Here is a 6020-nt window from a genome sequence, read left to right as displayed (position 1 = left end):
CCCGAGGAGGAGGAGGAGGAGGAGGAGGAGGAGGAGGAGGAGGAGGAGGTCTGAGAAGGAGAGGAGGAGAAAGCAAATGAATGATGAGCTGACAGCAGTTCGGTGAGAGAGTGAGGAGAGAAGCAAAAAGGAATGAACTGAAATCAAACAGGAAAACTTACCTCAGCCTCTTCCAAACACGACTTCAGTGTCTCTTTGTGAAGCTGAACTTCCAGATTTAATCTCAGAATCCAAACACCAAACCCCTGGATTTCCAGATAGGTCACCTGCTGCGGCTGAGAGGCAGTTTTCTCTTATAGAAGAAGTCCACATACGCTCATAAAATTAGTTGTCGACAGTCTGATTTCGACCCCAGTTCCTTACTGCGGCAGATGTTGGACACAATCGACTCCGTGCACGTCTAATCTGACCATGATATTTGATTCCTCATTGGCTAATTCAGACTTTAAAACTCCAAAAAGTTTGAGAGAAGACGTGAGGAAAACTGAATATGTGCAAATCAGCTTCTGAGATTTGAACAGAATAACTTAATATTTCTATTTTTCAGTTGACATCATCCACAGAGTGAAGACCTTCATGAAATCACATGATGAGCCCAAGAACCAGTAGCTACTGTCTTAAGGCAAAGAAAAGGCAAAGATCAAAGGTTCAGGTCTTTGGGAAAGCCTTTAGCGGTTTCTTGGCACAAATGTTCAGGTGGAGTCTGAGGTCAGATTTTAGAGCTCAAAGGTCAAATGTAATATAACAGCAAACCTGACAATAAAAAGCTCGACACGCCTCACTGTGATGAATCTGACTGGAGCTGTGAGGGCTGGAGGAACGTTCAGCCACAGGCTGTCAACTCCAGGAGCTGGTTTTGCGTCAGGCCGCTTGAACTTGTGTTGATGGTGGCAAGAAAAGGAAAAATGAAAAAGATTTGTTCAGTAAAAACTCTGCTGAAAGCTGCAGGTCTTCCTTCTGTACATCAGTTTTCTTTTCCTTTTCCGAAACAAAAAGGCAAAAACAATTCATTTTCAGTGGAAACGACGGGCGTAAAGTGTTTAACGGCCGGATCCATTTAAACATGAACTATAAGAAAATGTGGAATGTTCCTTTTAAGGGAAAATAAAGACGGTAGTGAGGATCTCTGAGACTGAAATATATTGTTCGTAGATGCGGACCTGATGTGGAAGAGGACATTTCCTCACTGATTATGCAGACCTGCTAACATGTGGAAACTTCAACACACTGAATCCACTTTTCCACAGAACGAACTGTGTTTGTCTCATTTCCAAACAAAAACCAGCTTCTGAGCCGTGGAACATCTCACAGCTGCGTGGCTGCAGACAGGGAATGGATCTGAGGGTAATAAAAAGTAGCATGGTTGATAGAAATGAGTGGATTTTTCTTTAAAAGTTCACATTTGTGCTCCATCTGTCCGACACACTTCCTCAGACTCTTTTTTCTTTCCTTCCCCACTGTTACATGATAAACACCCTGCAGTTTACCGAGGCCAGGAGGTGAATTCTCCTCTGAGTGTATACACAGAGGCGCAATTCTTTCTCCATTCATCAGGAAACACAAGAGCACTGGAGAGACTTTTGAAAAGGACCCTGATCGTCTGCGTCCAGAGACGGATACATCCAGACAAATGTCCTTTTCCACGGGTTTACCCTCCAATCTCCCTTCATCCGTCGGTCATCCGTTTCATTTCCTGGTGGTCTGCACGGAGAGCAAGACAGAAGGTGCACAAACACAAACGCTGCCAGGATCCGCCATGTGCGGCACATGCAGAGAGCGCCGTTTGCATGGTGATACAGATCCTGTATTTCAATGTAATTATGACTGGCTGTGTGATTTTTGGTTGACAACGAATCATCTGTTTATGGTTCTAAGAAAGACTCAGTTGAGGACTGAGCCCACTGAGTTCCAGCTACATTAAAAAAAATCGACAACGGTTGACCAAAACATATGAGGCAACAGAAGACGCTTGACATGAAGACATGCTCTAAGCTGCAGAGAGCTCATCACCGGAGTCCAGCAGATTATGAGGCAGTAAAGAGACACAGGTGGTCTGGATTAAGGGAGTCCACTGCAATCAGCACGCAGGAAACGGGGGGGGGGGGGGGGGGGGGGGGGGGGGTGAAGAAAAGGACTCCTGTAGCTGGAGAGAGACACGAAGGAGCAGAAACACAATGAAAACAATCCGAACCAAAAGACAGACCGACACCGCCGACCCTGGATGTGACAGGTGACCTGAATAAAATCTGGATAAAGAACTAAGTTTAGGTTTAAAGTTGAAAATGACTCCACCAATCATCATTAGCTCATTGCTTCAACAGTATTTTGAGGGGATTGTTCACGTTCATAAAGAGATGAAATGTCTGGTTCAGACACAGTGAACACAGTGACTGACTGTGGAGAAGACAACTTTTTGTGGTCACATGAGCAACATATCGCCGCCAAATATCAGAGGAAAGGGGGAAAAAATCATAACATTTACTTTTAAACTTTATGCCAGTAGGTTTATTTGTTTAATATTAGCTAAACTGAAAGACATGAAACAGTCCATACAATCAATCAATCAATCAATCAATCAGTCAATCAGTCAAGCTTTGATTGTCATTTTAGGTGTCTCTGTTATGCTATGCAGGGAGGCCTGATGTGATGTGTGGTTTGACGGACCGACAGAGCAGTGGTCATTCAGACGAGACACAGCCGATTTCTTTGCCACTGGATGGTGGAAGTTTTGAGGCGTCTTGGGACAACAGCCCAGCTGGGGGACGTCAGTCGGTACCTCGGCCGGCTCACGTCCCAGGATGCTGTCCGGTCCCGTCTGTTCAAAACTCATTAAGCTTCCTTTACCAGCAGAAATTTTATTCCATCAACTGTCAACACATGGTTTCAGTTTGTTCAAGTCAGGTCTGATAGATGTGTCTTCTGAATATCAAAAAAAAAACAAAAAAAAAACAAATCTATATATGACGCACAACAATAGTCATATTGAGATCATGTTGATATGCCAGATTAAATATGCCAGATTATTCCATCTCTGGAAACACTCTCGCTGATTTTTTTTTTCACATTCACTCTCACACAGTTAATAGCTGAAATGTATTTAGAGGGACAGAAGATCAACAAAACGCCATGTTAGACCTAAATTAATGTCGTTTCCTGTCACAGCCGGGCTGAAGCGGCCCTCACAGGCCGAGACAGGCTGTCATAATGTTTTGGCTGACGGTTCGGGGTCACAGCTGAATGTGGAGGAGGGCTGTGCCACATCATCTCCGGGCCTAAACACCAACAGCGGCTTCAACGTGACGCTCAGATGTGTGTAAATGAGACAATATCCTGTTTGTATTGAGGCCCGATGAGGCCACCGCCCCCCCCCCCCCCCCCAACAGGAAGCCGAACACTGGTGAACACGCTGGATCCTGCTGGCGCTGGTTTCCTGTTTGATGAGAGAAGGCAGTGCTGAAACATTGATGTGTGTTAATTCCACTGATGGGCCCGGTACATGTACAGTAGATCTGCATTAATGCATGCATGCGGAGAAAGCGTGTGTGTGTGTGTGTGTGTGTGTGTGTGTGTGTGTGTGTGTGTGTGTGTGTGTCTGTGAGAAAGACACACAAATAATTGATGTTTTCTGGAAATAGCTCCACTCTGACCTGGACTCAGAGGAGGAGACTCCGGCGGTGTGACATGCGTTGAGGCCCGGCGGTAACGTTACCTCAGATACTCTCAGATGACCTGATTCCGAGCGCCGCCGCACTGTCGGTTTTTTTGCAGCTTTCTCATTGGCTCAGATTCTTTATATAAAAGAAAAGGAAAAGTCACCCACGCCTCGGCGTCCTCCTGGAAAAGTTCACAGGCGGTATTTTTGACAGAGCAGGCTGTTAATGTGGGATCAGACGCTGCAGAGATGATGATGAGGATGAGGATGGTGACAGATCGGCTGCCATGGCTACCACTCCACACTCTCCTCATCTTTTATGGCATGTTGTCACGGTAACGGGCAGAAAGGTGTGTGTGACTAAAGGTGAGGAGGCTCAGAAATGGAGATGTGCATGAAGCCCCCCCCGGCATCCCCCCAACACATGCTGTGCAGTGTCTCCAGACTCCATGAGTTTCAGAATCTACCCATCCCTTCTGCTGCAGATGTTCTTTGCAGGTTTTTTTTTTTTAAATCTTGGTCATGAAAATAAACAAATTCATTGATCAGAACCGTTGAACTACACCAGAGCTCTGCAACCGTTATGACTCCAGTAACAAAGAAGTTTTCATTTTATTATTATTTTGTTTTTACATTTCCTCACTGAATAGAGTTTACGACGTTTAACCACTGAAATGAAGGCAATAGAGCTCATGAAGCTGTTAGAATCTAGTTTTACTGATCAAGAGTGGACCTTATGTTACTTAATGAAATTTCGTCATTAAAATGTAAAACATTAGATTTATTATTATATTTCAAGTAGTTCACTGTTCGGTTAAAAAGGGATTTCAGGTGTGTCGTGGCTTTTGCAGAGAGTTTTGCATGAATTGACCCTTCAGGGCCACTGTAGATGAAGCCATTTTTGTCATTTTAGTTATTTTGGCTGTTATATTAATTTTATTTATTTTACTATATCATCTCTTTTACCTGTTCCACTTTCATTATAGCCATTTAATTTGAGAAAAAAAAAACATCTATTTGCTCTTTAATCTACTGTTGCTTTACCCTTTTTTTTCCTTGCTGTTTTCCATTATTGCCACTTTAGCAGCTTTGGATGTTTTGTCCATTTTCACTGTTTGATCCATCTTCACTATTTTAGCCGGTTTCCGAGCCCGTTTATCTGCAGTGGTTTAATTTATTTTAGCTGTTTTAGCTGTTAAGCTGTATTTTTGTATGTGTGTGTGTATATATATATATATATATATATATATATATATATATATATATATATATATATATATATATATATATATATATATATATATATATATATATATGTGTGTGTGTGTGTATATGTGTGTGTATATATATATGGCTAAAATTGATATATATATATATATATATATATATATATATATATATATATATATATATATATATATATATATATATATATATATATATATATTTAGCAATTTTAGCCATTTGATTGGTTTAATCTAATTCAACAATTTTATTTTTTTTCTCATTATATTTACATTAACCATTTTACCAGACACTCATTTTTGCGGTTTTAGGCATTTTTGCTCTTTTGGCCAGTTGTGAACCAGGGATTTAATTGATTCTTTTAAGGATCGGGGCTGAATGATATTTATTTTTTGAAATGTTATCCCATTCTCAAACATTTTCTCAAGATCAGGGTTATCAAACACAGTTCATTCAGAGGCCACATGTACAATCCAGCTTCATCAGTCCGTCACCCTTTTTTCTGGACACATTAGTTGTTTGACTGAAACTTATGCATCAAAATTCAGCAGCAAAATTATAACAACAGAATGCAGCTAAAGCAGCACAGGAAAGCCTCAGTTTCTACTGTACTTAACAGACAGGAAGAAAATAAATACAATAAAGACAAACATACACAGGAACATGTAATAAAAATAATTTATTGTGCAAAAGAAAACCGAAAAAGAGCGTCAGAAAGAGTTCATAGAAACTGTTATGAGATGAAGAAAACGAGTTGCGCGTAATGTCCTCGCGCCAGCTGTGCCAGGTGTGACCAGCAGGTGGACCACAGACCACCCTGGGATGGACGGATGGATGGATGGATGGAGGGAGGGATGGATGGATGGAGGGAGGGGGAGGAGGAGCCGCTGCAGTCCTCCCCTCTGCGGGCCGATGGAGCGGCGGAGGCACGAGACGCGGCGCTGTTTGTGCGCGCGGCGCCGCTTATAGAGGCGCTTTGTGCGTCGTTAATCCGCTCTGATGTCACGGTGCGGGGGGAGGAGGAGGAGGAGGAGGAGGAGGGGCTGCTGAGCTCCCCCCCACCTCCCAGCTTTAATCCCACCAAGTTGTCTGGAAGGGACAAGCCGAGCCGAGCCGAGCCGAG

Source organism: Salarias fasciatus, assembly GCF_902148845.1.
Source record: "Salarias fasciatus chromosome 7 unlocalized genomic scaffold, fSalaFa1.1 super_scaffold_4, whole genome shotgun sequence".
NCBI classification, from domain to species: domain Eukaryota; kingdom Metazoa; phylum Chordata; class Actinopteri; order Blenniiformes; family Blenniidae; genus Salarias; species Salarias fasciatus.
Note: the sequence above shows the minus strand (reverse complement) of the source record.